Raw genomic sequence first — 13,658 nt, 5'->3', positions numbered from 1 at the left:
TATGAGAGCTTGTATTTCTAAATTAGCATTGCTGTCAGTGTAGAATTGCTATTTCAGCACCAACAATATAAACTGTACAAGGATTTTTCTTGACTATAATGGCTTCATTAAGACCATTTGAGAAGCTGCTACAGTTCCGATTGCTCTTATGCCCCTTTTTAAGCAAGGCTGCTTCAGCTGTAATTGTGACTCTTGATATTTTGTTGACGACTGGAATCAGATTTCTGATGCTTTACTACAAATTATTTGGCTAAAACTCTGAGCACAGAGTGGATTGAGTGTGAAGATTTGCTAACATAATTAAAGGCTAGATTATTTCTGCGTCTGTTCCATACTAGTTTCATTGACCAATGTCAGCAGGTCAATAGGATGTATGTAGCATTTCTAACTGATGCTTCCTTACAGACTTTATTCTCTCCTATTTGGCAAAAAATGGGATCTGGGTTTTTTGATGGTGTCCAACATCAATGTGAGTGTGTTTTGCATACAGCTTGTGTTGTGCATCAGTGTTGGTGACTTTCCAGATGCAGAAATAGTGTTTGCTAGTCTGAATAAATCCAGCAGAGGGTGCATAGAGGTCTTTGGTAAAATGTCCTGTTTCTGTGTGTCTGAGAAAGCTAGCAGAGCCCTCGCTATTGTTTCTGGCGAACAAAACCCCCCACAAAATTCAGAAATGAAAGGTAGGTGGACGTTTTAACTATTCGAAATCGGAGCATGTAGATTGAGGTGATGATGATTTTAGGTTAATTATTTGGTTGGGTATTTGACATTCCCTTTAGGAAATAATCACAAAGCCCATTTACTCTCAAGCCCCACTGTTATCTCCATAACCTGAGAAACTTTTACCAAACTGTCAGGCTGCTAAGATATTGCTGGATTTGAGTTTTCCCTCCAAACTCCTGTTAATTGTAAATGCCTCATGATCACCTCTTGTCAAGTTGCATATAGAAGGGTGCTGAAAGCCATAGCTGTTACTCATTCCAACCTTTCACCAGCTGATCCCTACTCAAGCAACTCTTTATTCTAGAACAGCTGTTGATAATGTTGTGAGGCTTTGTTGTTTTAACCATTTGAGTTACCAAGAGTATGCAACCTCATCCCGGCTTTCTGCATTACCTGTGTTGTTGCTAGGAAACCTCTGAATGGAAACCAATTTCCTCCTCTTGTGTGTGTCATTATCTGGAAAAAGACACAAACTGGCAGATTTTTTTTAAAAACAATCACCTCTAATTTTATGCTGCAGGAGACACACCTTCCACAATGAAGCTGGTTATTTGTATAACTAACAAGCCCTGATAATTAGGGAAACAAACAGCATCAGAGTGCTGTTTGGACTCGTGCAGGTCTTTTAACAAGCTGGTAGCTCTTTACAATGAAAGCCTAATTTCTAAGATCAGGGAGCTCAGTTCTTTTGAAAATCAAACATCTTCCCAGTGCTCAACATCCTAGGTTTGCATGGACTATGTATTTGTGTTGAATGTTAGTATATGGGAGTATTCATTGCATTTGTATTGAGTATCAATTATTATTATTGCAAAATAAAAGGATGCATCTATGTTGCCCTAAAAAAATCACAGCAGTAAGGCTCAGAGTCTTGGTCACTGATTTGGGTTGGGGGCCCAGGCTGTGGGGATAAAATGGCAGTGTGGTGGACAGTAGGGATCAGGATGGAAACCCCATAGTGGAGGTGAACTTCAGAGCTTAATGAGTATGACATTTGCCAACCATTGCTGCTTCTGCGTTGCACCTCTTCCGCTCCAGCCTTTGTTTACATTGTCTGAGAAACAACCCCCTCAACCCAGAAGCTGGATTCCATCAAGCCCATTAGCCCACACATCTATACTTCAATTTTTAGCTCTGCTTCCTAATCCCTAGCAGCGGCTGACCCAGGTCAGCTGCAGCTCTTTTACTGCATTGTAGACATACCAATAGAGGCCCCGGTTAGGATCTGTGCTCCATTTTACTACATGCTCTACAAACATGTATGATACAGTCCTTGGCTTTGCTGCCCCCCCACCCAAGAGTTTACAATCTACATAAATAATGTAGACAAAGGGTGGGCAAAAGGGATACAACACACAAACAGCAATGGTTGGCAAATGTGTTCATTCTCTGCTTTATGGTGGTGGGGAATAGATGTGTTTTGGATTCTGTATATATACCCAGAAAGCCAAATAGGGCAGGTGAGGAGGGAAGGCAAGAAGGAAGCTGTTATTGCATTATGAAAGGTTTGAGGTAGCTATTCCAGATTAGTTTTCTCTAATTAACAGATAGCTTGCGATGAACGGTTCTCTACATTGTGCAACAACATTCCTCAGCCCTGGGGCACTCGGATAACAGCGTGATGGGCATTTTAAAAAAATCTAAATGGCTGGGCTGGCTTACATTAAATCTGCCCTTGGAGGAACCACATGAGGATGAAAAGACAGCTCATTTTCCTCACAGCCTTTGGCCTCTGAGACTCCTGAGAACGTCAACAGTGTGTTCGTTTTATATCGCTGACACTGTTCACAACAAACTAGACTGAAGCAACAAACTACTTTCATACTTTTAAAATGCATTTGCTGGTAGTCTTGAAATGTTTGATAAATGTGCTCTACAACTTTGTGAAGAGCATATATTTATAAGCTCAATAACATGTTTTTTGCAATCTAATTTTTTTGGCTGTGTTCAAACATATATCCTGGTTTGGAAAGCAGCTAACTACAGAAATAGACTCAGAGGGGTAGCTGTGTTAGTTTGTATCTAGAAAAACATTGAGGAATCCTGTGGCACCTTAGGGCATGCCTACACTTGGAAATTATTTCGAAATAACTAAAATTTGAAATAATAATTCTGAAATAACTTTCAAAATAAGCTTATTCCTCCAGGAAAGCAGGAGTACAGATTTCGAAATAACCAGCCTGTTATTTTGAAATAGTGGGCTTGGTAGTGTGGACTCTTCGGGTATGTCTACACTACCACCCTAGTTCGAACTAGGGTGGTTAATGTAGTCAACCAGAGTTGCAAATGAAGCCCAGGATTTAAATATCCCGGGCTTCATTTGCATCTTGCCGGGTGCCGCCATTTTTAAAGCCCCGGTAGTTCAGACTCCATGCCCGCAGCTACACGCAGCATGGTGTACCAGTAGTTCAGATTAGAGAGCCTAATCCGAACTACCTACTCCGTGCCGCGTGTAGCCGCGGGCACGGAGTCCGAACTACCGGGGCTTTCAAAATGGCGGTGCCCGGCAAGATGCAAATGAAGCCCAGGATATTTAAATCCCGGGCTTCATTTGCAACTTCGGTTGCCTACATTAACCACCCTAGTTCGAACTAGGGTGGTAGTGTAGACATGCCCTTCCCTAGTTATTTCGAAATAACTCCCCAGTGTAGACATGCCCTCAGTTGCCACAGGACAACTCATTGTTTTTACAAAAATAGAGCCATCCTCTTCTGGACAGATATGTGAAGTTATGCCATGATACTGAACTTGTACAATATTTTATTTGGAATGATGGCACCAAAACAAATGGCGAAAATGAAATGATCATGTCTGCTGCAAAGGCTAGACACACACAAACAGCAAGATTGAGACTGAGACTGAGTGAGGTTCCAGCAGAATTTCACTGGGTCTACAAGAAGGTAAAAAGTTTCAGAGGGATAGCCGTGTTAGTCGGTAACTGGAAAAACTTTAAAAAAAAATAGTCTTGCAGCACCTTAGAGACTAACAAAAAATGTAGATGGTATCATGAGCTTTCATGGGCACAATCCACTTCTTCAGATGAATGGAGTTTATCTGAAGAAGTGGGTTGTGCCCACGAAAGCTCATGATACCATCTACGTGTTTTGTTAATCTCTAAGGTGCTGCAAGACTACCTTGTTTTTTAAAGTTTTTACAAGAAGGTAAGTTTGGGAAAGTGGAATGGTGCCACCTATTGGTGCAATGGTCACACTGAAGAGTTAGTTGCTTTTCAAAGCAGGGGAAATGAATAGGTTTTTGAAGTGTTCGACACTTTCCTGACTTTGCCACTGTGGAATCCGGTAGGACAAATCTTTAATTAAACTGACATGACACAAGAATTGGGAGCTAAGGAAGCTGAATCAGTTTTACAGAAATAAATTAGAACACTTAGAATGCTGTGTAGATTGGATCTGAGGTTTTTCTTTATATGGAGGCAAATTTAAATAAAAAGGAAGTTTTCTTCACTTTCCAATTATCCTACTAATATAGACCCAGAATTTTTAGAATCTAGTTTAGTAGATTGACATACAATAATCCCAGTGGATGTCCTCCCCTGGAGATTTTAGAAATTCTGTTTCTCCATACTTGCTCTGTGTTGGTCACCCATTAATAGAGTCTATAAGATAAAAAAAATTCTAGATCATTACAGGTAGTGAGTGTGAAACTGTGTGCTGAATTTATTACTTTTTTCCTTCTTTTCTTTCGTACATCCATTGCCATAGTATTTATGTGAAATGAATTAAAAATTGTTTCAACTCCAGCTGAAAGGACCCCGTTCTCACTCCACTGTCTCTGCCTCTGTGCTGAATTTATTGTTGTCCCAAAAGAGATGCCACCAGCAATTCTGCACTGTTGTTTAACTTTGAGCATGGTTATGCATTTTCCATCGCACTTTATGGGTATAGCTACACTGCAGGATTCTTTAGGCAGAATGTAGTACACATACACACATAGCCCTGCTAGCATGCTGCAGTGGGGTGAAGTTGCCTTTCATTGAGCCAGAGGGGGAGGACCATGCTCTGAACCCAGTGGATTGAGCCAGGTGGTGCTTGCTCCTCCCATTGAAAATCAGGGGCAGAACAGCATGTATAAAGGGTGGGTCCTGGAACTCAGCTGTGCTGCAGCCACCAGAGGAGACAGATGTCTCCTGCCTGGTCCTGAACTGGGAGACCATATCAGAGCCATGGACTGACCAGAGATGGTGGAGCCACCCACTGGCCCGGGTACTGAGGAGTTGCTGGGACTGCCACTAGCCTTCTAATCCAAGGAAATGAAGGAACCCCATGAACCAGGGACACTCCAAGGAGGGGCTTGTAAGTGGCCCAGGAGCAAGCCCCAGTATGGCTGTGTGGCTGCCAGAGATAGTCAGTGTGCTGCAGATGGATTCCTTGCTGATCCAGTGGTGGAATATTCTCTCACTATTAGGTCCCTGGTGGAGTCAGGTGGGTCTGGGCCCTTTGACCCCCTGCCACTTCCCCTTGGGGGTGGCAACCTCCCCTCTCTAAGCCACAAGGTCTGTATTTTTGGCTGCCTGCCAAAGCTAGCATGCTTGACCCCCTTTGCTGCTCTGTACTGAGCACGGGTCAGAGCCATAGTCTATTTACTGCCACACCCTGACTGAGGACCTGTGGGAAGAGACTCTTTTGCTGCCCAAACTTCATTGCAGGCCAGAGCCCCTAACTGTTTGCTGGTCTGCCCTGACTACAGGCAGGAATCCTAGGCTGATTGGTACCTTGCTCTGCTTGAGGGTCTGGGACCCCGATACTCATTGCTCTGCCTGGATTACAGGCCAGACCCAAAAGATGTTCAGTCTTTGCTAGTTTCCTGACTACAGGCAATGCCTGCTTATGTAGTGAGTTGGAGTGGCCTCCCACTGACCCTGACAAGGAGGGACCACCACTAACCCACTAGACATGGGTGTAAACAGCAGCATAGACACTAAAGCATTGATTTAAGTCAGGAGAGTAAAACCACACTTGTAGGGTATGTACCCGGAGTACCTCTCCTATTCCTTGTCTGCTGACCTTTTTCCTCACTGTCTCTTTGCCACTGAATCAGTATGTGTGTGGGAGGGTGGGGGAGGTGGTTTCTGATCCAAATACATAGACTCAAGATTCCATTTCAATAACTGGACCCCATCCAATTCCCCTGGGCTGCTTCCTACCATAGTTCCTCCTGCCATAATCTGAACATCTCAGTTCTATCCAGATGCTCCAATCTGCGCTGTCCCTGGCAACTCTGAACGCAGCAAGGTCTCTGAAGGTATCTTGGTATCTGCCTGGATTGTGACATCTCTGGTTTCTATAGGCTCAGGCATCAGCTGATTCTTGGCTAGAGCGAGTAGCATACATCCTTCCTCCCCACCAGTCCCCCACAACTGAGTTCAGCTTCTCCCTTTTACACCAAGGCACTGAGAGTATGCCCAGTAGAGTGATGAAGGCAAGGTTTGCTCAACCCACAGTGTGGAGTTAATCCTTCCTCATCCAGTTTGAGGTGAGTGCATCCCATCACGACATGGAACAGAGCCTGAGTTTTGATTAGCTCTATTCTCAATTGACTACTAAGTGCAAATCAAAGCTGAGATTTTCAAAGGAGCTGCACGACTTAGGTTGATACTTGGAAGATCCGTGATTTCATCTATGCAAATAGTCTCGCCACCAATGTACATCCCAATTTTTCCTTGCTGTCCTATTTTGTGTGGTTCTCATCCATGTCCTTTCATGAATCCTCTATAAAGGATCCACCCAATGTCCTGGGGTGCATCTACACTGCACTGTTATTTCGGAACAACTAGTGTTATTCTGAAATAACAATGCGAGCGTCTACACAGTAATTTCATTATTTCAAATTAATATCGAAATAACGGGCAGCTTATTCCAACTTCTGTAAACCTCATTCCATGAGGAATAACTCCTCTTCCAAAATAACTATTCTGAAATAAGGCATGTATAGAAGCTCCACTGCTGCTATTTCAATTTAGCCCCTTACCAAAGCCATTCTAAGTTATTCCTCCCCAGAGCCTCTTGGGGCTCTAAATCGAGATAGCACAGCTACATTAGGGAAGCCTGCCTCACATTAATTTTGAGGCTTCTCTGCAGTGTAGATGTCTTATTTTTAAATAAGCTATTTTGGAATAACTATTCCAGAATAGCTTATTTCAAAATAAGCATACAGTATAGATGTACCCCTGTTGTTCTTTTTATGTCTCATGGATACCAGTGGATTATACGTGCTGTCCATCTGTTGTCTCTCAGTCTCACTACATGTCCAGCCCATCTGCTTTTCCATAACTTGGATGATATCGTTGACACAGTGTCTTATACGCAAATCGCTAATAGTAACATGCTGTAACCTACTTACACCCACCATGCGTCTTTCCATTGCTCTTTGGGTAGTTTGCAGCTTAAATTCTTCTGTAAGAGTCATGTTCCAGGTTTCGCAGCCATACAGCATAACCAGAAGGATACTGGTAAATAGATGGGCTTTTGCAATGGTGGAAAGTTTGGTCTCAACAAAAATGCCCTACAGATTCCCAAAAGCAATCCAACACAACCTCCACCTCCTGCTCAACTTCAGGCCCAACTCACTGTCCATCTACAATGCTTGTCCAAGATGTACATATTGATGCATGAGCTCGACAATCTGTCCATCCAGCTACATAGCGTATTCTGAACAATATGCTTTCTTCATCCACTTAGTTTTTCTGGTGTGGATGATCAGGCCAATCTCCTTTGCATTCTTATTGATGTCATTGAGGAGGGTTTGATATGTTTCAGGTTGAGACGCAATTAGGACAATGTCATTTGCAAAAAATATCATCTGAAGAGCTTAGGCTGTTGGGAGTTGGAAATCAAGTGTTTCATCATCTATTTTAGAAGCTCCTCATGGGTTCATAGGCTTAACTCCAAGACAGCCCTTTCCCTTATCTTCTATCAAAACGCTTCTCATCACCTGGGATGCTGTCAGCCGACGGTCAGGGCAGTATGTGTGTGTATGCTTCTGAGAAAAGGTTTAACGTCCGTGTCTTTACTGCTAGGACCGGGGTCCCGTCGCAGAGGGTGGCCAGCAGGCCAACAGACGCCCCGTTATATAGAAAGAGCTTATTACACCTTAGATTTTAACTGTTAGAACACAAAGTTCCTTCGCAGCGGGCAGCCTGGGAAAGGCTGGAAAGGTGCCCCAACGGATCTTGTCACCTGGGAGTGACACAGATCTAAACGCCCAAGCTCTCCCTATGTCTGTCCCTTTATGACCGGCTGAAGTTCTTTTAAATTGTGCTTGGTTCTGTTACAGCAACTGGAGGAGTCAGGTTAAAGCTTAAACAGTTACAGGTTTATTAAAAGACTTATAAAAGCATATGGTTACAATGGCTATTGCTCTATTTCTTAAATGCTAACAAATACAGATTTAAAAATGGTTACAAAGAAAATAAAGATAGAAAATAGAAATAATGGTACCAAGTGACAGCTTAATCTTTAAAGAGCTCTAAGTCTATGTATATTTATACTTAAACAAAGGACCACATCCAGGTACAATTTTTACCCCTTTCTGTGCCTCTCGACTCCAGCGTGTCAGGCCAGGGCCGGTCTCTCAATTCCTAGGAAAGATGAATACGAGGTGGGCGTCCCCTTGGAACCTCGGGAGATCAAACACCAAACCCGACCAGCAGATAGATGGTAGATTGACACTCAGAGAAAATGCGCTGCTGGACCTATCTTTATACCCCTGGGGGCCCGTATTCTCTTTCTTATCTAAGATGCCGAATTGTACTGGTCCGTTTTGTGGCGCCAGTTCTTACAAGCAAGTTTCAAGTTAATTTACACTTGCAAGAGAGATAACTAAATTGTGAGCACTAGACATTTTTTTACTGGGCGAGAGATTCCTCCCCCCGCGGATGGATGTGTGTTCGTATCAATATGGGTTTGAGTCAAGGGCACTCCTTGGCAGCCTCTTGGTCAACAATTGGCGTATCTCTGTTTACAGCCATTCACGGTCACAGCAGCCTGGGCCTTCTGCTCTGTGTGCCCTGTATGCTCCAGGCAAGCAAAAATGGATGTTACAAGGGGGTTCCTGTCTGGCTACAGATGCTTCTCCTGACTTTTCAACAGGTGATGGTAGGTATATAAGCAATAAGGCAGTCTATGTGGAGGGACCCAAGGTCCAAAATTTGCTTGCCATAAATCAACGTTGGCATCTTTTTGACAAGGGGCCCTCAAGTATTTTGATAATATGGACCAGCACTTAATAGCATCTCTTGGACACTTCTTTACCCATTAACTCCTTCTCATTTGTGAGGATATAACTTCCTTATTGCAACTACAGCCAATTGTTTATAAGGAAAGTAATATTGGGAAACTTCTTCAATTGTAACCTGGTGTCTTAATGCAACTTGCCATCTGAAAACAAGGAAGAGGATCTGGCACCAACTAACTAGTCATGCCTTTGCAGATCACCAGCTAGTGTCCCATAGACCAGTAGTATGTGAATAGCTATGCTAGAGTGATGTGCCATATCTATCTGCTAAAGGGTATGTATTTTCATTGTGGGTGAGGTTTATGGGCTGCTTTTGCAGACAATTATTGGCTGCTTTTAAGTTTTGTTGACGTTTGTCAGAGATATAAATTACTGTGTATATAATAAAGGGTACTGCCATAAATTTCAGATCCATATCCAAAGTTCTCATAGTTCAGGGATGTTAAGGTCCAAGCCAAAAAATGCTGGATCTGACCTCTAACTATTGCCTAACAGAACAAGACACATACATTTCTAACAAAAATCAGATTCAAGCATATGAGTGTTGACAGCCAACAACAAGACAGGAACATGTTTCTTCACCAGCTTCATGCTATTTCTATTTCACTAGGTCAATGGAGGCTGGTGACATCTGAAAGTGGACAGGAAATGCTGACAAGTTAATGTACAGTAGTTTCAGAAGTCCTTTTATCGGGCCAGTTAAGAGCCATATGTAAGTAATGTGTACACTTAAAATTCTACTCTATACTATATTGCACCCTTAGAATAGACAGTATGTCCTTTCTTTTGCTGATGATCTCATTAATGGAGAGAGGTCCTGCACAAAGTGCCCATGGTTTTATTTAATGTACACATTGGAATATTAATGTGAATACCATTGTCATGTCAGGTACCTTAGAGGCCATTACCATTAGGGGTGAGCATTTTTGAAGAAAGGGATTGTGCTCTAAGCACTATTGTGAAAGACTTCAAATTATTCTGTCAGTCACCTGAAAGGACCATGTGACAGCAACCCTCAATACATAAACTCTAGAAAGAAAAATGTTTGTGTACTAGGACTTGCAAGGACAGTAGAGTCTAAAGCGTATAATTAACTTGTCTGGCTTCTTGCAACCTCAGTAAATTGCTGCTTTCATTTTAATGTGTTTTGTGAATTTTTACTACTAGTATGTATCTAAAAGTAGTCTGGTTTCTTAATTCCAGAGGTAATCATCACCTACAACGTTAAATGAAATCACCATGGGTTGCATGTGATCAAATTCTCAGGAAATCAAGTCAGTGACATTCCACTCCTTGGTTTCCCCGGGCACCCACCATTAATGTATGTGTAGGCAGAAATATAACCTTTGTGAAAAGATTGGGGTAAGCTTAAATCAATATCAGTGGTATTATCCATAAGCAAATATGCACATTTTAATTTAATCAATGTATTTGATCAAATACATTTGTGAAACAGAAAGCACACACAAAAGAACAGCATGAAAAGCAACAATATAGTATTAAAGACATCTAGGGCATTTAGTATCCATATTTGTCTACATCTTACATTTATTTAGGTCTATATAAGTATTCCATACAGCATACTAAAGCTGCTGAAGCATTAAAGGTGGGGAAACAAGCAACAGTTGGGAAAGACAGAGTTAAGGTTGAAAGCTCAATTTTAACTTATAGATTCATAGATTTTAAGTCCAGAAGGAACCACCATGATGTTTTAGTCTGACCTCCTGCACATTGCAAACCACAGAAACTTACCCACCCGCTCCAGTAATAGGCCCATATCATCTGGCTGAGTTACTGAAGTCCTCAAAAACTTGGTTTAAACTGCAGTATGCACAATCTGCAGATTTAGCTTGATATTTAAGACTCCCTTCTTCTACAAAATTGGAAGATTTGAAGAAAAATAATAATTTAAAAGTTATAAATGTGAATGATTTGAAAGATGAATTTGGGAAGGTCACAAGCTTTAGAAGCCCTTCTCATGTGAGAGATACTATGCAGTAAAATTATCCCATGTTTCTTTCCCTCATGAATTGCAAATAGACCAAAGTTTGAGGAATCTGTTCTGGGCTCTTTAATTTCTGGACTAACACACTAAATCATAGGGCACGTCTACACTGCAGGGCTAAACTTGAAATAAGCTACGTAATTTAATCTATGCTAATAGCTAATAAGATATGCAATTTAAGCTATGCTAATTGCGTAGCTTGAGTCGAAATAGCTTATTTTAAAATAAGCTATTTCAACTTTTGGCGCTGTCTACACAGCAGTTATTTTGAGATAGAGCACTCTTCCCCCAACTTCCTTTACTCCTTGTACAATGCGGGTTACAGGAGTCAGAGTAAGCAGTCCTCCAGCTCAACATTTTGTCATTACGTTGAAATAACTGCTTGTGTAGAGACGCAAACTGTGTTATTTCAGAATAACATTAGTTATTCCAAAATAACGCTGCTGTATAGACATAGCCTAGTAGTATTGAATTTATCTTAAAATGCAAGTGTTCAATTTGCTGACATAAATATATGAATGCTAGTGAGATTTTCTTGCTTTGCCGATGGCTGATACAAACTTTATTCAGAGGCACTCAGTTTTGAATTGTCTCGATAATAAACTTCTTTATTTCCATGCTCCTTCAGTCTGACGAGTGCATAGTGCTAAAACAGCATGAAATCTTCTAGTCCTCAGGAATGTAATTGCAAGTATTATTTCTTTCATCCAAATATCAGCTTTTCTTTTAATCCTCCACTTCAAGACAGCCTGATTTCTGAGACACTCAGTTGCTATAAGTCAGATCAATTCAAAATTTAAGTGCAGCTGTGCACTTCCCTACCTCACACAGGTCCTACAGGTAGCAGGAGGCTGTGGTATTTGGGACACTAGGAAGAGAAATGTAACTTGATCCCAGTCTTGTGCTCCCCTATTGATGCTTACTAAGATGAGAGGAAAGACAAGATCATAATATTGCCTATCCCCTCCACTCAGACACATTTGTATTAGATAGTCCCTCTTCTCCATTTGTGTTCTTTGGCACTTGCAGGCAGAGTATGCTTATTCCCACACAAGTGCAGTGCGAAAGTGTTGAGGGGCGAGCTCCCCTCGTGCGGACTCCCACCGTCAAAATCCCCCACAGGTCCACTTATCGGGATCTGCATTGCCCAATGACTGGAGTCTGAGTCCCAGATCCCCCTCTTATGGGGTTAATCCAGCTTTTATGGGGTCACTATGGTCCAGAGGCCCAGTCTTAGTAACACTCCCCTCTATCAGGGTCAAAACAGCCTTGTGGCCTGGTCTTTGAAGTATGCCCCTCTATTGGGTAAATACGGCCCTTAAGCCTAGTCCTTGTAACGCTCCCCTCTATTGGGGTAAATACAGCCTGTTCTACAGTGCAGAGCCGAGGTGCCCCATCACAGCAAGGGAGAAGGACATCTGCCTCATCTTGGTCCTAAATTCATTCTCCTGTGAAAATCTGTTTATTTGCTTTCAAAACTGCTCTCCAGTTGTCTTTTTTTAACCTGTGAGGTAAAAAATAAAGGATTCTGATTTTTGCTCAGCTCTAACTGAACCAAGATTTTAACTGTATTCCAGCTATGCTCATTTGTATGAAACCCAAGGGACATTATCCTAGCATATGTTATATGGTTGAGCAAGTTGGCATGTTGGAGTAAAATTATTTCAAAAGAATATCAGTAGCAGCATTAAATAAACCCTGCAATTAGTAATTCTGGGAGCAGTTTCCCTCAGAGAACATGGCTTTTAAATAGTGGGAAAATATCTGTCACTAGAGTGTGCTGTTCTTCTACTGGTACAATATAAAGCTGGTCCCAATCAAAATTCCATTGTAGCGTGTATATTTGTCTTAGAATCTCAATTTTGCCTTCTAATTATTATAGGTATTTGAAAAGGGGGGGGGGTGATAAAACTTATAAACTCTGCCATTACACTTTGCAAATTTAGTATATGATAAAATACTTATAAGTTGAACCTCTCTAGTCCAGCGCTTTTGGGACCTGACTGATGCCAAACCAGGGAATTTGCCTAACCAACATTGAACACCAGGAGGTTCAATATTGTCCAGCAGCATTACCAACACTTCCACTGGTTACTGGGCTGTTAGAAGACATTTAGTGGTAAAATAGCGCTAAATAACAGCACCAATCACTGAGAGCCAGAACAGGTGTCAGTAAACAAATTTTCTGGGACTGTGGGAAACTTGATAATAAGTCGATATCCAGCTAACTAAAATCATGCAGGACCTCAGATATTGCCAGACCTGAGAGTGCTGAACTAGAGAGGTTCAACCTGTATTTTAATTCAACACTATAGGAATGTGGAAACTTACAGAAAGATGCTGGGCTTTGTATAGAATGGGAAATATAATGGAATTGTTGATATTGTTTTATAGTAGGTCAGCTCCACCCTAACAAGTTATAAAGTCTGAACAATGTTGTTGACACTGGAAAGAATTTGAGTATAGATAGTACAGTATAAGCATTTGCTTTACAACAGCACTAAAAAGGGGCCAGCATTAATATGTAGAGCTATTTGTAATTTTATGCTTAGTGATACAAAACACAGGCCACAATTTTGAGACTTGGATGCCCGAGGTTAGGTACTTAAAATGAGCGCTTCATTTCACAGCTGCCTAGTACCCACGGCTTCTGTGGCAGTCACTAAATCACTCTCTC

The 13,658-nt window shown here is 41.7% G+C and overlaps 1 long non-coding RNA gene across 1 annotated transcript in view; it reads left to right on the top strand.

Moving 5' to 3' along the window:
- The first annotated feature begins 573 nt into the window (after positions 1-573).
- LOC112544340 (uncharacterized) overlaps positions 574-13,658 on the top strand; it is an 89,565-nt gene continuing 76,480 nt past the window's right edge. The window contains exons 1-2 of the long non-coding RNA XR_012901104.1: positions 574-680; positions 9,587-9,688. This is a non-coding gene — a long non-coding RNA (uncharacterized LOC112544340). The remainder of the gene's footprint in view (positions 681-9,586; positions 9,689-13,658) is intronic.

This window comes from Pelodiscus sinensis, chromosome 2, assembly GCF_049634645.1.
Source record: "Pelodiscus sinensis isolate JC-2024 chromosome 2, ASM4963464v1, whole genome shotgun sequence".
Taxonomy (NCBI): domain Eukaryota; kingdom Metazoa; phylum Chordata; order Testudines; family Trionychidae; genus Pelodiscus; species Pelodiscus sinensis.
The sequence above is the reverse complement of the archived record's forward strand: the minus strand, read 5'-3'. Positions and strand labels throughout refer to the sequence as shown.